Source organism: Gopherus flavomarginatus, chromosome 9 (genome assembly GCF_025201925.1).
Source record: "Gopherus flavomarginatus isolate rGopFla2 chromosome 9, rGopFla2.mat.asm, whole genome shotgun sequence".
NCBI lineage: Eukaryota > Metazoa > Chordata > Testudines > Testudinidae > Gopherus > Gopherus flavomarginatus.
Window position 1 is genome coordinate 84,696,270 of NC_066625.1, and position 18,610 is coordinate 84,714,879.

An 18,610-nucleotide genomic window follows, 5' to 3' on the forward strand; every position below is an offset into this window, starting at 1 on the left:
CCGTCACCAGTAATGGGATCCTCCTTGTCTACTTCACGTAGTATTTTGACGGCTGCTGTTGTTATTGCCAGTCACTTTGGGTGATTTTCGCCCATTAAAGACTAATCTGCGGCTTTGAAGGCTGTGAGATGCTCGGGGGAGAAAGGGCACACCTTGAACCTTAGCCAGCCCCTTTGCCTCCAGGACTCTTTGGGGACAGGGAGGGGCGCATGCAGCATTTCTTGTTACACTTGTAAGGAAGGTGTCGCTGCACTTCTCTGCAGCCACAAGCTGGTACAGAGCCATGATCCCATCCAGACATGCTCCATTCGTTACCCATAGCAGTGCTGGGGGTACTTGCTTCTTCCCCTGCTTGTGCTCCCTGTTCTGGGTGTCCCGGGTGGCAGAGGCTTGCTGGGGCCTCTCTTACACCTGGGCATTCCGATAGGGTAGACTATGGGAATTTCTACACTGCAATCCTAGCAACACAAATACATACCCAGGGTTCCCCGCATGCTCTTACAGCTCATGCTGACACAGCTACACTGCTGTTAGTCATGCCGGTGCAGGGAAAGCTAGTGCAGGCCTACCCAAGATGCAATCCCACCTTGGATTGCAGTGTTGACATACCCTAAGTCTGAACCAGGTCAGGTTTAAGGCACATTGCCAGAACAGTGGCTGGGAAGCTTGCCCTGTAAATGCTTATCTGTATGCATTCCGTAGACAGAGGACTTCACTCCCCACGGCTGCAAATCTGGCACTTTCCACGAGCACCAATTTCAAACACACACTTTAAACACTGGAACTTGTTTCAACCCTAAATATAGCAAATACTTGGCAGTTGCCAAATGCCAGCTGCCAGCATTTCAGAGAGGTCGGCAAAACCTGCTCCAGCGCCACCCAGCGGATCTAGTCAGGGCATTCCCCTATGCCTGCTATTTTCTGGCTGCACTTGTGTTTTGGTTAAGCGACTTTCACAACAAGCCTGTTTCAGGCTGCCATCCAACCTGCAGCTCTAACATAAATGTGCTACTGAACAGCAATTTTTAGAGCCAGATTCTGGTCGCAGGTCACACAAGTGTAAACCTGGATATCCCACAGACTTTTGTTCAAGTTAGTTACAGCGGCATAAATCTAGGGTACTTGCACTAGCTATAATGGAGTTTATCTGGATTTACACCAGAGGAACTGAGATCAGAATCTGATTTACGGATTCCAAGGACGGTCAACTTTTTTTGTTTGCATAAGACTCACATAGTTTTTTCCCCGACAGTAGTCCCAAACCTGCTCTCATTGCAGGTAAGTGCAAGATACCTTGATTTGGAGCTGGCTCTTGCATGAATCTTGAAAGCATGCCCAGTGGCAGTCTCCAGCTTGCTCAAAGAGTTATGTTCACCATTCTTTTCTCCTAGTTCCAAACAGAGCCAAACAGATTGTGTGTTTAGTTTGGAATCAAGTTCAGTTGAATGCACCATGCTCTGCTGAACCACTGTGAAAAGACCTCCACTTCCTTGAAGTTCAACCCTACTTCCCAGTGACAGGAATAAGAGCTGTGCCATTGACTTCAGGGTCCTTGCAGAGCATGATTTCCCAATGAAACATACTTCGGGAAGCTGGAAGGTTCCCTTGAATCCTAGACATTAGACACATTATATTAGGGAAGCTCATCCACCACTGCCAATGAAAGACCTTCATCTCTGGCCTGTCTGGTCAAGTTTTAACAACCTGCTGAAAAGACAGGAAAATCAGGACTGATCGGTTGAGGAATTTCAGACTGGCTCTACTGAATCCTTATTAATTTAAGCATGAAGCACACACGCAGCCAGAGAATATCAAAGTGATGCTCATTTTACAGATCTATTTCTTAGAGTTCCTGATTTGTTCTGTTAAAACATTTTCACCTTGTATTTTTAATAGGTTTGGCAAAGGAGGCCAGGTTTTGATCTGCCTTAACCTAACTGGTTGGGTTTCCCCAACTAAAGCCAGGCGCTGTTTGGAAGCAGGGTCCATTGCATCTGGGCCACCAAACTCTGGGGAAAGTACAGACGGACAGCTAGGATTTTGTCCCCTTTCCACAAAAACTAGAATGGCTTTACAAAACTCTCAGTTGAGCTACTCTTTTGCAAAGCAAAAACCAGACACTCAGGGATAGGTGATATTTTATCCAAACCAAAGTCTGGGAGAAGGGTAGGTAAGAGAGCCTTTCCTTAGCTTTTAACATAGTGAGAAGGCATACAGAATGCAGGGGTTGCACAAGTAGGGGCAGGAAGCCATGGCTTCTCTAAGTGTCTTGCTAGACTGCCTATGGGGCAGAGACAGAACAGATCTAGCAGATTATAGAATGATCAAAGAACTAGGAAGATTAAATTATGTGACAAGACTGGAAAAGCTGGTACAGGGACTTGGAGGAAAGCAGATATGACTGAAGTTTCCCAGATGCTAGGAGAGATAGTGAAGCTACTCCAAGCTATTAATCATCAATGCTAATCAGGGAAAGGGCAGGGGGGCTAAGACTAAATAGGACACAGATTCACCAACCATAGCACTTGCTGCTTAAGACCAGGCAATGAACGCTACAAAGGTGCTACTTGTTGGGTTTAGCAGCAGACTTTGTGGTCTGCTAACACCAAGCAGCGTCCGTCCATCACAGTAAAGGATCCCAGGATCTATTGTTGATTGCCTTTATGATTCCAGAACATAACCACTTAGCAGGTGAAAAGAGAAAATGTTTTGCCCAAATTCAAGTTCATGAGATTATACAACCTCCTACTACGTAAAAAAGGTACCTTTAAAAAACAAAAAGCTAAACAAAGACAGGCATTTAGAAAATATTCAGGATTATTAATGCGGTGTCCCCTGAAACTAATCAACTGACAGGATAGTATTCCTACAATTGAAAGTTCTGACACAATCAGCGTCACACTATCAAGTCTTTCAAATGCACAATGGTATATGGGAAGTTGAAAGAAATGAATACTGCATCATGCCTGGTGTTCATCATAAGGAGAATATGAACACACCCCCAAAACAAGCACAAACCTGGAGAACACAAATCCAGATTTGTTATTGTTTAAGTGTGAGGCAGCATCTTAAGCACTGAGAGCTACAATGCACTGTCCCAGGAGGGGCAGGGCCTGATTCAATGCTCTCTGAAGTTAATGGAAGCACTGCCTGGGGTCAGGTCCATATACCCTAGTGGATGACAGGCAAATCTAAAATAAAACAAGTTCCCTCCCATTCTGCACCATTGCCTTTTCCTTCTCACCATATCTTCCAGATGTTGTCCATGTTCTTTATTTACTTTACCCTTTCCGTCCTGTTTCACTCCCCCACCACCTTCCATTCTGCTCCCACGCGTTCTGCTGCCTTCTTTCCTCCTATCGCTGCAGCCATAGCACCTCTCTTGATTGCCTCGGCTCACTCATTCTTGTCTCCACCCTCTCCTCTGGCAGTACATGTTCCACACAAGCACTCCTCCTATGCCTGCTCCCTTCCTTACCTTCAGCCACCCGCAGGGGCTCCTCCCTACTAATCTTCCCATCTCTCTGATCTCTGGGTCCTTCCCTCCCACTCCATACAGAACTAAAGCCCCATTTCCAAATAGCTTATTTCAGTTTGTGATCCACCCCCTGCTTCCTCCTCTTCCGCACTGAAACTCGGCCATCTCCCTCCGACTCTGCTCCAGGGGTTGCCCAGTCCTTCTCTCCCACCCCAAGAGGTGGATCTCCTCCACATGTTGACATCCTCCTTGTCTTTTCCATACTTTCTCCTCCCTCCCACCAACTTTTTCCTTCTCTGAAGTCCACTCCATCCAACTCATCTCTCCCCTCTCCTAACACATGTGGGCCCTTGGCTCCTTTTCTTCCTTCTCTGGCTTTGATGCCTGATTCTCCTGTTTCTTTCTCACCTCAGCCTCTCCCTCTTTTAACTTGAATTCATTCAGTATCTACACTGATCACCCTTCCTACCCCTCTCATGGCCTCTCTTGCACCTATTTGTGTGACCTTCAATGCTGGAGTGACTCACCACCTTAGCCACTTCTTCTTTCTCCCCCACTCCTTTATGCCATTCCCCATTTACCAGGCATCCCATCATAATCCTTTTGTGATCTCCAGTCAATTGGCCTCAGATGCCTCTTCTCTAACTATCCTTGATGTTTCTTGACAACATAGCTCCAACTCCTTTTCTTCTGCAACCAAACTAATCCCTTAAAGAACTGCTCTCCCTCTCTTCACTCTTTCATACCAGTCCCCAGCCTTGCCTCTCCTCCTGTGCTGCAGATTGGCTCTGGAGGCCATTTCTCTATAGATGGGACATTATATTTTCCCCAGTGAGTAGCAAAGGAGGTTCTTGATGCAAGCTGAATCCACTCAAGACAGAGGTGATGCTGGTGGGCAGAGAAAAGCATTCTGAAGAGTTCACAGAAACAGTAGTTTTCTTTGGTTCAAGGCTAACTGGTGAATTCAGGCTGTAGCTTGGAGAGCTCCTGGATACTAATCTCTCACATAACAGAATCTGCAAGTAAAACGTTCTATCATTTCCAGTTGGCAGGGGACTCCATCCCATCCTAACTGACAAAGATTTGGCCTCAGTTATACATACTGTTGTCTCCTCTGAGCTCCACTATGATAATGCAATATAGGTAGATAGAAAGCCATCAGACCTTAGGTATCTCCAACTAGTACAGAACACCGCAGCATCTGTTCAGCAACAACGGCTACTAGGAATGCATCAGACTTGTTCTCCACTCTCTTCACGGGCTTCCCATAGGATATTGAGTCAAGTTCAAGTTCTCATTCCTTATCAGTAAGGCCCTGGGCCCAGCATATCTAAAAGATCACTTAAAACTTGGTATAAAGACCATGGTTGACAGTTGTGCTCCTGAGACACAAGTGAACTTTCTGCCATAACCAAACCATAAACCCTCCACTCCCCATGCAATGCTCCCCTTGGAGAGAATGCAAGAGAGAGAATGAACCACATGTGACAGATAATAATTGTGTTGCTTAGTGCACTTTTGGAGACACTCAAATACTACCGTGATAAGGGCGGTAGAAGAACCTTCATAGAATAAGAAATAAAAGGGTTGATAAACTTGGCAGGATTCTAGAGGACCCAAAATGGTCCAGGCTCATAAATACTGAGACACAGCTGCTGAATGATGTTCCTTAGTAATTCTGTAAATAATTGTAAAATGGTTAAATTCTTACAACACTGCCAAGTGACCATTCACACTCCCTCTAGCAAGCTTCTGATATGACTAACAAAAGGAATACTCGAGTCACATTTGGCCCAAAATTAAGATTTAAAAAAAATGCTTTTACAAAATCTAAGGCCAAGAAAAATAGTTCTGTGAAATTAAAGTAGAATAAAATTTAAAATTATTCCAATGAACAACAAAATAAAAACAAAGCCAAACATGCCATCCTCTGTATAAGGTACAACTTCAGCATTGCAGCATTGTGCTTGTGCATGAGAATCTGACAGTGAAATTGACTCAAAACTAATGACTACATTTCCTTTTCCAAACTGAGACACATGCAAAAAATGAAAAAAACAAACAACTTATGTTCTGACTTTTAAGAAGTTCATTGTCAGGTGTTCCTTTCTCTCACCTTTTGCAAAACTAGCCCACCAAACCTTTTCATTTGGTTCCCTAAACCCAAACTAAGCTGCCATCTATTGGATCAATTACAGGCTTAAATCTACCATTCATCATTTCCCAAAACTCTGGAAGCCAGTAGAGCCATTGAAAATGAGGTTAGAGTTAAGTTCAATTGCTTTTGCATGGTTATTCTGTATTCACGGTCAAGATGATCTTTTATTAAGGTGGCACATAGTTCCCTAAATTTGCATTTGAGCTTTAATTCAATTGCATCGATTATGAATGAAAAGACAAATGTCTCATGGGTAAAAAAAAATTTCCCAGGGTTACAGCACCTCTTACAAACATATCCATCTCTGCGTCAAATCCTGTTCACCTTCCACCTGCTAAATAAGAGCTTTATTTGTACATGTAACAATGCTAGATCTACCATGCGAGGCAATAGCACCAAAATGCAAGAAATGATTTCACTAGAGTCCAAGGAATAATTACTTTCATCTTTAGTTCGACAAAACACCTGACCCCATGTCATGCATTTGCAAGCATTCCAGAGTCAAACTGGTCAGGGGAGAAGGTACAGCACTTTTATTAACTGGCAGAGAATTGGCTCTTTTGGAGTCACTGCAGCTTTTCTAAAAAACTATTTTGTACTGGACACGCTTAGAGTCTTAGTACAGTGACACATGCACTAGCACCCTGATGCCTACCCTAACAATAAAAGCCTTGCTCACTCTTCTAAATGGGAGTGCAAGACAGGCAACCATCTTCCAGGTGCTGCCTCGCAGCCAGAGGTCTCTCTGTGGCACCCTACCTCTGTTTTCCCCCCTCTACGGGGCCCTTTAAGAAGAACTCACTCAATCCAAACAATCCCCTCCTGGGGACCAGTTTACTGAATCCTCAGGTGCATACCAGCTGTAGGCCCCAACCCCAGTTCAGTGTCTCTCTACTGATAATCCAAAATAAAGCACACATTCACAATCTTCATCCCAGGCTCAGCAGGGCAGCGTCCCACCTCCCCAAAGGACTATCCTGCTGCTTCCCAGCACCTCATGCCTGCAGTTTGCCCTTCTCCCCAGGCCTTTCCAGGTGGGCCTTTGCAATCTTTCCCCGTTACACAAAATACCTCCCTGCCTGGAGAGCTTTCCTCACTCTCTCCTGCTTCTTGAGCTTCCCCCTATACTGACTGAGAGCCCTGAAGGAGCCTTCTTGCCCCTACTGCCATTTCCTGGGCTTCCACCTTTGTGTCCTGCTCCTTTTGTACTGGAATCACCAGATCCCTCTCATGTGCGTTTCATCCTATAAGGCTGGCTTAACCTTGGGTTCTCCAGACCATGGGGCAAGCCACACCTTGTTACAGGGAGCATACAACCCTCTATGCTCACCTCAGGCAGGATAAGAGTCCTGTTGAAGTAAGTCAAGAGGAACATAGGGGGCCATTGGGGTAAGATATGCTTAGCAATGGCAAAAAACCTTCACCCCAATTCTCTGTGCCATTCACAGCAGTTAATTTATCAGAATAGCTCCTCTTGATAAGGCAGCCATGAGGAGACAGCCACGCCTATGCCCTAGACTGCCAGGCCATGTCTAATCATTCAGATAGGAGGCTCTAAAGCAGTGGGACAATATTTAGCCTGACTGCAACAAGGAGGATTAAAGAGCCCTTTTCAAAAGGATTAATAAGGATTAGCATCCCACCTAAACTTTTGGCTTTGAGCAATGAGCAAGGTTTGAAAATTGTGGGAGGCCCTTGGAACCAACTAACTGCTTGTCGAAATTACACTTATCATGGAGAGATGTCTGAAGCAGAGCTAGCAACAGCATTGCCAACTCAAACAAAAAAAAAAGAAAAAAAAGTCAGACCTCAAAAAAGCATGAGGCTGACTTAAAAAGAAAGATGGTGAAAACGACAGGACTATCAATTTTCTAATTTGCCTTGACTCTTTACATTTCACACTTTGATTTTCTTTGCAAGCAATCTTTTCTCCTATACTATTGTAGTTAATGGGAATCTTGCCATGGACTTCAACAATCACAAGACCGCGACCTAAGTATGTGCTATTTGTTTTTTAACCGCAGAGTCAAATCTTCCCAGGATTTGGTTTTTGAGTTAACTCTAGAGCAGGGCAGTTCCACATGATCTAAACTCGCCCCCTATGGTTGCCTTCCCATCACTGTTGGCTAGTTTCACTGCAACATCTTCCCAGCATCACATTTTAAATTTAATTTCACCATTGATAATATTTACGTTAAAAATATAGTCCCAATGGCCATTTTAGCGTCAATCAAATTCAATCTGAAATGGTGATAGTCCTGTGCATCTGTCCATCAGAGAAACATGGCCCAATCTGCATCCTTGGCATCAAATGTCTCAGGTTTAGATGGATCATCTGTTTTGATTGACAGGTGCATAGTCTGCACTATCTTCTAACCTGTGAAGTGCTGAAATGCAGGTTGATAGCTCTGAGCATCTCCATCAACTTTATTTGAATATGCAATCACTATGTTCCACTTAAATTTTGTTTTCACAGGATCTATGCTGCAGCATGGACAACACCCTGAGGAATATGCAAATATAATTGGTGGCAGAGCAGAGTAAAACTGAAAGTAGTCAAACTTGCTGGGTCTCTCATGATGGGAACGGTAGAAACTAATATGCAAGCACAACAGAGCTGAGTTATGATTGCTGTAGGACTTCTAACTCCAAATTTCCTTAATAACAATATAAAATCTGAACCATAGCGTTTCATTTAATTATGAGTCAGAAGATTTTTATGTCTTTTATTACTCTATCGCATTACTTATTATTCGATTACTATTGTAGCATATATAAAATAGTGCTCACTCAGTAGCAATTGCTGTAATTAAGACAGCAGCTCAATTTTTATTATACTTTCCCTGTTTTACATGTGCAAAACTTTTGGAAAGTCTCCTTTCAGGCTGAACATTTTCATGCTGTGTTTCTGCTCAAAGATGAATTGTCCTAGAGAGTTTGACTATATCCATTCTGCTGAGTTAGGAGAGAAAGTGAAAAAATTCAACTCTCGCTACACAGTTCTTTTCAGAGCTATGTCAAAAAACAGCTACTATTTTAAACTTGAATTAATGCTGGATAAGGAGTATGATAAAAAGCCTCTGAACTGGTTTTGAGTTAGTTTAGTTATGACTTTATGAACAGCATGCTCTGTGGAAAATGTGGTTAAATATACAGGTACCAGATTCATGACAGGTGTCCCATATGTTTGGCCAGCCCCAGAAATGCGCGCAAATTGGTTCACGCGCCTACCAATAGAGTTGGTCAACATTTATTTAATGACAAGAGGTGTGTGTTTGTGTGTGGGGGGGGAAATCTGACATGGAGGCTAGGAAATTACAAAATCTATCTTTAAAAAAAAAAAAAGGTACAGGCCAAAAAATGTGTGGGTTTCCTCATAAAAAGCTCTCTGCAGGGGCACGCGAAGTGTGATACCATCACTCTGAAAGTAATAGTTGTGGTAACTCATTTCAATGTGTGATTTGTGGCAATACCTGTTTCAGCTCTTTGGTCAGAATGATCTTAATACAGAACAGACATTTTGCGTTCTGACATTAAAATCTACTTTTTTTCCCCCCTGTAGAACAGTTTTCTTACTTATTTTATTTTTTTACAAAAAATAAAATTAAAAAAAATCCCCACAAAAATCACAGCCACCTCTCTCATGTGACTTGAATTCAAGTATTTTCCTAAAACTTGCAAAAAGAAAGAAACAAAATCTCTGTAGTTAGTTCACTGAGTTTTCCTGTTAAAAATGATTTTTCACTCCTTGAATTTAAGAATTTAGCACTATCCCATTAAAACTTTATGGGATAGTGATCAAATAAGTAAAATAGGAGAGGGGCAAAAGCTGCTATTCTAACCTTTACTCACAAATTTAAAAAGTAAACATATTTCAAAATACAAGAACCATCTCCAAATGAATCAGTCATAAAATATAAAAAGGAGTTTTCAAATAAGGGCTTGCTAAAACCTATCCCAAACATCTGGCTCATTCAAACACTTTGTTTTAAGTTGTGTTAGTAGAATTGCTATTTTTCTTTATGAGCCAGACAATGTTAAGAGACCAGTGCATGCTAACAACTCAGATCCTCAGTATACAGCATGAAAGGAACAAGTGCCTACCTTTACAGCGGTTCAGTCAGAGCATGCTAGCGTGTTAGCAAAAAAACAGGCATATATGCTGGCTACTCTCTCATAGGTAAACACGCCCCAACTGCAGAACGCCTTCAAATTCTTCCAAGACCCACCCAGTAAAGCTGCAATTCAAGATTTCAGACTGAGGGCAATCCTGATGTTGTGCAAAACCACGGGATGCAACTTTTGAGTAATAATGCAGAATGTCTTCACTATTGCTGGTTTCAACATAGTAAAGGGAGAATGGTTCTAAACCTTATGGTGTAGCTATTTTGTTGTACATCTGAGCATTTCTCTCCTCTTTTCTAATTTTGCTCTATACACAATCACAAGAATGATGTGCTAGTAACACAGAAAAATAACCTCACAATACACAAAACTGCACAGACATGTGGGCATAATTAGATAATTGTGTACTCCAGGGTGGATTTGAACATAAAATTTGAGAAAGGGACTCCCTTTTTTCTGACTATATAATGGAGCACTTCATGGCTCAGTGTCAACTGGATACTTTACAGAAACTAATTCCATAGTGGGGTCCAGTTGCTTAGGTGGTATGAACTGCCATAGCTTCAATGATGTTTATAGAGCTATGCTGATTTACACCCACTGAGGATCTAGCCCTGCATATTTATGATCTTATCAATTTTGATTCACTTCAAATGACTATTTAAATACGACATCCTGTTCTAATTAGGATATGGTAGTAATCAAAGGCCATTCTGTACCATGTCTTCCACAAAACAGCTGACAGTCTGGAATTGATGGCATCCTGGGAATGTAAAGGCACCACCTCCTGGTGCTGTTGGCAAGAGTGATGAGGATAACTGCCAGGGCCATGTGGCCTCCAAAGTTTTGGCTCTGGAGGAAGGCTGGTAGGCTCAGTTAGGCCTCTCCCTCTGCTCCCTGGTTCTGCTAGCAATAATAAAACAGTAATCCATATACAATAATGCAATAAGTTTGGACTGGGGTCTAAATTTCTCCAAAGCTCAAGGTTGTTTGCATCAAAGGGTGGGATTTTTTGGGGGGTGGGGGGAGGAGGAGAGAGGAGTACAGCATCCCTTATGAGCTGGGTGCATTTCATTTCTTCAGTCCTACTATATAAAACTGGGAGTGGTATTTAAACTGAAGCTGTACAGAAACATTTAACTTGAAGGTTTAGTTCAGAAAGGCAACATTACAACTTTGCTGTGCAACTCAGAGACTATTTCTACATTTTCCCACATCTGAATTGTGACTGTGAGCCAAACAAACAGAACATCTAAGAACGCTTTCTCAACTAGGGAAGCGTAGAGCAAGTTGATTCATGTATCGTTTGGTTAATATAGTCCCTTTCATTTCAGAGGCATCGGGATATTTGGGATGCCTTGATTCACAACCTCTTCACTGTTGCTCTCATCTGCTTCAAACCCCTGGGTCTGATTGAAGGAAATTCAAATCTGCTTTAGAGGAGCTTGGAAGAATTAGATTTTTATTGATAAATGTAGATTTCATGGACATACACAAATCAACAAAAATATATTTCCATCTAGAATCATTCAAATGTACAGCTAGACAATGTAAGAGAAATGCTGCTTGAGAACTTAGGAGAGTCCAAATCCAGTGATTTAGACTTGAATAAGGCTGGTTACAAAGGGACTACTGAATGAATAGTAAAAACAGGTACGATTGGTTGATTTAAGGATATTTACTTGGTATATTTTGACACATGATGTTGACAGTGTTAACTGCTGATAAAGCTTTAACTTTCTGAATCTAAATGTCTACTCTCATTAAATAAATTATCTGCCATCCCATACATTCAGAGAACTGTGAAAACTTAATTGATAAAAATCTAAAAAAAATGCTTACAAATAAACGTTGATATTATCCATTGAAATTATTAAAAAAATAAAAATCAAATTCTGCCAAGCACAATTGTAGATAATACAATGGAAGACACCAATTTTAAACATCTTTTAAAGCATTTCTTGGGTGCCACTCACCGCAGTACTTGGACTCCATTACAACATTAAATATATATATTATTGCCTAAACAACAAGCGAACTCAACTCTAAGCCATCTCCATCAACTGGCCAAAACTGCCCACTGACCTTTCCGTTACCACCGCACTTTGCGAGTGCTTTCCATGAGGGGATGACAAACCTCAACTCTAAGGGAAACCAAAGCAAACTAGAGACATCTTGCCCTATGAAATAAAAATAGCCAGAAAGCATCTCTGACTGACCACTAGAGAACATAAATTCCAGAAATGCATGTCCCACCTACCTAGGCAAGTGACAATTCAGCTATATAGGCACAGAAATCAATGGTGAAGAATCACACTGTGCCAGGATTTAAAAAAAAATCCTCAAAGACTTAAGAAAACCAGCTAACAGGTGAATTTATCCAAATAATTAATTTACAAGTAGAAGCAAGAAAAGCCCTTATCTATAGGGCCGATTGAAAACTTCAATAAAAAAAATGAAACACTGACAATTATTCCCCATTTTCCAGCCAGTTGTATTTACCTGACTCAATGAACCCAGATCCTGGTTGTGAATTCTACCCTCATAGTTCCTAAGTAGCTATACAAAAGAGAAATGATAAAACCAGAATACATTTTAAAAGATACATTCCAACTGGGTGTCTTGTAAGGAAAGGCTTATTTAGTAAAATAGTTGTGCCATGCTAAACTTTTAACTTCTAGAATTCAGAGCTAGTGAGTATGAGAGTCCAAAGAAAGGCCTGCAGTTTAGTTTTAAGAGGTTTCGTTCTGCTAAACTCTTTCAAGTCAGATGGTAGTTATTTATTGTCTGATAATAGTCTACAGTGGCATAAAAGTGGTTTCCAAAAGCTTAAGACTGAGAAGGTTCTACATCACCTGGCATTTAATATAAAAAAAAGTAATTTCTCTGCTAACCTCCCCCCTAAACCCTGCTAACATAATGTTATTTCATCAAGATTTAGAAACTGATGAAAATAAAGCACTCTGAAGCAATGAAATGCATGGGTAGGCTAGAAAGACACATTGGCATCAAAACCCATGGAGCTGACTTGGGAGCCAAATCCCCTGCTTCTTTATGTGGGTACAGAATGCCTGTCAATGTATTTCCCCCCTCCCACAAGGAAAAATGTAGGGACAACTTTATACTGGAACCACTGCAAAATTTTTCTCCCCAGAACCAGTCTTGCAAGAAGGTATGATCTGGCTCTTAATTTACGCTGGTTTGCAAGTGAAGGGAAGGTTCCTGTCTCGTCAACCAGGTTGTCCCATCTCTCAGGAGTGATATTTAATGCATTATTTTATTGCAGTTCAGCTGGAGGGGAATAAAGATTTCTAATGTACTCCCACTATCAAGTGTTTTACTAACAATAACAGCACACCCATCACACCAAATTTGGAATATGCTGAATATTAGGCACAAAGTGGCAAAGAGTCCTGCAGCACCTTATAGACTAGGAAAGCTTATGCTCTGATACATCTGGTAGTCTATAAGGTGCCACAGGGCTCTTTGCCACTTTTTACAGATCCAGACTAACACGACTACCCCTCTGATTAGGGACCGCTCTGATTAGGGACAAAAACTCTTAAGTGAGTGCACATCAGGGTTTTTGCAGGCCTAAGTTGAAAGCAGACGCACATGAACATTTGGTCCAAAAGGAAAAGGAGGATGCCAATCAGCATACAAGGGGCCAGAAATGGTCATGCTAAAAGACAAAATCTACACCACGGGAGGGGAAAGGAATGAATTCCACTGTTTTGTTCTCACTACCAGTGAGCAAGCAGCAACGTTTTCAAGCTGTAGAAATGAGACCACTAATTGGTTTCAAATAAGAACATAAGAACAGCCGTACCGGGTCAGACCAAAGGTCCATCTAGCCCAGTATCTGTCTACTGACAGTGGCCAATGCCAGGTGCCCCAGAGGGAGTGAACCTAACAGGCAATGATCAAGTGATCTCTCTCCTGCCATCCATCTCCATCCTCTGATGAACAGAGGCTAGGGACACCATTCTTTACCCTCCCTGGCTAATAGCCATTTATGGATTTAGCCACCATGAATTTATCCAGTTCCCTTTTAAACATTGTTATAGTCCCAGCCTTCACAACCTCCTCAGGTAAGGAGTTCCACAAGTTGACTGTGTGAAGAAGAACTTCCTGTTATTTGTTTTAAACCTGCTGCCTATTAATTTCATTTGGTGACCCCTAGTTCTTGTATTATGGGAATAAGTAAATAACTTTTCTTTATCCACTTTCTTCACATCACTCATGATTTTATATACCTCTATCATACCCCCCCTTAGTCTCCTCTTTTCCAAACTGAAGAGGCCTAGCCTCTTTAATCTTTCCTCATATGGGACCCTCTCCAAACCCCTAGTCATTTTAGTTGCTCTTTTCTGAATCTTTTTTAGTGCTAGAATATCTTTTTTGAGGTGAGGAGACCACATCTGTACACAGTATTCGAGATGTGGGCGTACCATGGATTTATATAAGGGCAATAATATATTCTCAGTCTTATTCTCTAGCCCCTTTTTAATGATTCCTAACATCCTGTTTGCTTTTTTGACCGCCTCTGCGCACTGCGTGGACATCTTCAGAGAACTATCCACGATGACGCCAAGATCTTTTTCCTGACTCGTTGTAGCTAAATTAGTCCCCATCAAATACCCTTCAGGACAAGGCTTAAAGAGGTGGTCTTGATTTTAGCTGGGGGTCTACATTTGTCTGTACCGTTCATTCTGAAATATTTATCACCACTCCTGTGTTTAACAGTTCAAAAGTGTCAATGTGGCAGTTCTTCTGTGAGCTCTTTCAAGCTGGTGCAACTAATTTCCTTAGTTATGTACTGTATTACTGATAAATGCTCTACTTACGATATTACTGATAAATCTTCAGGATGGTAGCTGTTGAATCATCACATGCTCATTGACTCATACAGGAGGTGCCTAGAGAAGAATTGGTTGTGAACGATTTTTAGTCAGATTTCTGCACATGCGATATTCCAACTTGTTCTGTTATCAAATTCTCTCCTGTGGGATAAAGCCATTCTTTCCTGTTTGACTGGTATGATCTTGTCCATTCCTGCCAAATAAACCTCCTGGCCAAAGGAATCTGAAGCATAGAAGTGCGTAATGTTCTACTGTAACTGGAACTAGAAGTAAGTTTCTTCCTTAGCATTACATTAAACATCTCACAACTTTGTTTCTGACAGAGTTGTAAGCTTGTACAGGCTGCAGCTTTAAACGTGTGCGTTTGAAATAAGTCTAAATAAATAAATGCGGCAAAAGAATGAACTCTGTTGTTCACATTTATAACACAGACTCTGTAAAATTTTATGAACATTCTCTTTGAACTCTGTATTAGCCCTAACTAGATGTTGTTAATATTTGGTGTTTATATTGCGTCCTTTCCCCCTCAAGGTGCTAATATTAATTCAGTATTTAGTCCTCACAGCACTCCTGTGAGCTATTCCCATTGCACATAGGGGGAAACAAAGGAAGAAAGGTTAAGTCTCTCAGGATCAACCCTTCTTAATACTCAATCAGCATCAAAGCAAGGATTTCAACTCAGGAGCTCCTGTCTTTCTGGCTTTAGAGTCAATCCATCAGACCGGAGATTCCTAAACTCTTTTTTTTTTGCTGCACCTCCACATTCAGATTCATGTCCCAGGTGAATCCCCCTCATCACAGGGGAATAGAGATGGTGCAAAGTTCAGAGCCCAGGAGGTTGGGGATGAGGAAAATCACCATGTGACCAGCATATGTGGGAGGAGGCTCACACGTCCTGTTTGAATGCCAGTTGCCCAAAGCGGCAACTCATGCCTGTGTGCAGCAGCGCTGCCCTCTCCCTGCATGCATGTGCACACCCGGTGAAAAACACTTACTGTGGGGCCAGGACACAGGTGTGGTGCAACTGCCAGTTTAATTCCCAGCACAGCAATGGGAAAGAAGAGACAGGGAGAGTAACGGTGAGACAGAAAGAGAGGGAGAGGGGATCAGAGTGAACTCTTGTCCTGTACAGATCCCGTGGGAGTTGGCCAGCAGCAGGATATGCTGGGTTTATTCTTAATCAGTGAAGTCCTTGAGCTCCCCTGATAACTCTCCCTGGGGGGGCACAGCCCACAGTTAGAAATCCAATGCAAGCAGACCATACCTTCTCTTTAGCTTGTTTTTCTCTCTCTCTCTCTCTCTCTCACTCACACACACACACACACACACAAACAAACCACACATCTAGTTTAATGCCTTTTCCCCCTCCTATTCAGCAGCTAGATAGCATTCTGTCCATTGTGTAGATCAATCCCTTCTGTTTATTTCCAGACAGCAACCATACCTCTAAGGGGTGCACAACTGCGGTACGTAATAATTTTTCTCATACGGACAACTGATGATAAAACTTGGTACCTGAGCATAGTGAAACCAATGCTCCTTTCCAGTATCCCCATTCATCACAGTACAATCATATCAGGCACGTGGGAGATTTTAAAAGAGATAGTTTTTGGTAACTTAGGGCAGGAGTGCAAGATAGAAGTGAGCAACTCCCTTATTAATCATTAGAGTCATGAATAATGGTGTAATAACTGTGTAAGGAAATAAATCCTGATAATACAAAAACCCCAAGCATATGTACTAATTACAAACTTGCATAAAATAAAACCTTGGGAAAAAACAGCTAGAGTATTAAATTAATAGGACATTCCTACTGATTCAACATAGTGTTGTTCTCTTCAAGGAGAATCAGAGGGCATTCAATTGCACCTAGTGTAAAGGACAAATTGTATAAGTGCATAAGTATAACTATTCCTCATGCTGTCAGAAAAGAAATAAGTCCAGTATCACAATGTTTTAACTATAAGAGTAGGCTGTTCTCCATGGCCTTTTAGGAGGCATATATTACTAGCAAACCCTGCTGTTTTCTTTAAGAGACCATATATAGATGTTGGTGCTGAGTAATCTATTGCCTTTTTTGGCTGATTCTACAAAAGGAATTCTCTGCTGAGGAACCAATTCCATTTGTATCAGGACACCAACAGGCACACAGGAAATGGTGTGGACAATAAACTGTCATGGAGATCTCACATCTGCTTCCTTTGTTGATCTAACTGGTTCAGTAATAGATAAATTAATATAGCATTCCACAGGGCTAGGTTATGAGAAATTTATATTAATGTCAATAGTTATGCCCTATTGGAACTTTTTCCATGGGTTGATCACTCCTTCTACTCCCTTTTTGGCGTCAACAACTAATGTGGCACTGTTTCAACTTTAGTAAGCACATGCTGGGGAAAGTAGTTGCAGCTTCTTTCAGATTACAGCCAATAAATCCAATGCATGGGCTCTGTTCCTTTCTGAAACAGAAAAAGCTTGATTTTCTTAACTCAATTTTCATATCTCACAAAAGACAGCTGAAACAGAAGCTGGCCACTGATCATAACCTTATAAAAGGATGTGTATGGATGAGGCATTACACAAAACTACTAGAGACTAGGCACAGTAAAAGTCAATAAAGATTAGGGTGCCAAAAAAATACCGACTTCATCTTATACAAGAACAACATTGCTCAAAATTCAAAGGCAATATACATAAAAGAAAAAGACTTTTTTCAATGTACTGCAGATTAAAAAGACCCACTTTATGCACTGCAACAGGTTATTAGTGAAGCACGCAGAGGTACTTTTTTTTTTTTTTTTTTTTAAACATAAAGGATTGGCTACTCATCTGAAGAATAAAAAATGTAGTTACACTAAATAGTTTAAGCCAGTGCACAGACTGACCAGCTAGAAAAAGGAAAAATAGAAGTCCCAGCTACAAGCCATTTCACATCTCTTTCCGCAAGGCTTGCTTTATTTCCACAAAACGAGTCTCAAAACCAGAACAAAATTAATTCCAGCTCCTGCTTAATAACCACCTATAACCTCTTCAATTTCAGTCAACTAGCAGGAGAGAGCACATATCCTTCCCTATAGTAGTTTCCTTCACCTTTAAAAAAAAATTATATTATATATAAAACCCCATTCAGATCAGCCATATACTGTACTAAGCAGGAACCGCTTATGTGCTGGAACAGTTTTACACCTTGCAATTTTAACAATGTTTGTGACAAACTTGAATGCTTCACAGCCAGCATTGTCTCCCACACATCATTCATCTCTTTATATAGTATTAACAAAAATCAGCTGTACTACAGTGCTGGATATTTTTACCCTCCACTGAAGAGGCCAATATGAATTACTAATCTAGGTGGAGCACTGTTTTGTTCCTGTGTACCAAATTCTATGTTCTTTTCGCAAAAGGCTGAATGCAATATTTTGTCCAACTGTTATGGCTTACATAGCCAACTATGCGCTTACACAGAATGATCTTTCACATTATCCTAGCTGCAAAGTACACTAGGCTAATAATAATAATAATAATAATTACGGTCACAATCAGACAATCATTTAGAAACAGTTTTCTTCAAGACAGCAAAACCAAATGAGTATCAGATAGATCAAAGATGTGGATGGGCTTTAATTTTCATTTCAGCTGGTGTGCAAAAGGCCCTTTTCCCATCACATTGAAGGGCTTTTGGGGATACACATGTATGCATGATGTAAACATATATTCTGATTTCAGGGAGACTTCAGCAAGCAATGGGACAGTCTGGTAGACATATAGAAAAGATGAAGCAGCAGTATTGCAGTTAATGGTAAACAAACTGGCCTGGCCTGCCAGGGGCTTTCCCTACACAAGCGACATTGCTAGTTTGGGAACCACTGCTGTATAAGCAGTATCGTAAGTGCTATGGTATCCTTGAGAGGATCTGGATGCAAGAAGAAAACGGCAATGGGAAAACCAGGAGATTCTCCTACTGGTTTGGGATACTGCTGAGATCCC

The 18,610-nt window shown here is 41.4% G+C and overlaps 1 protein-coding gene across 3 annotated transcripts in view; it reads right to left on the reverse strand.

The window, feature by feature from the left end:
* Positions 1-18,610, reverse strand: part of CERS3 (ceramide synthase 3) — a 61,446-nt gene that overhangs the window by 41,148 nt on the left and 1,688 nt on the right. The window contains exon 2 of one of the 3 annotated variants that reach the window (XM_050967157.1): positions 14,609-14,680. The exons of the other annotated variants lie outside the window; for them this stretch is intronic. The gene's annotated coding sequence lies outside the window, so the exon portion shown is untranslated. The remainder of the gene's footprint in view (positions 1-14,608; positions 14,681-18,610) is intronic. 3 annotated transcript variants of the gene reach the window in all.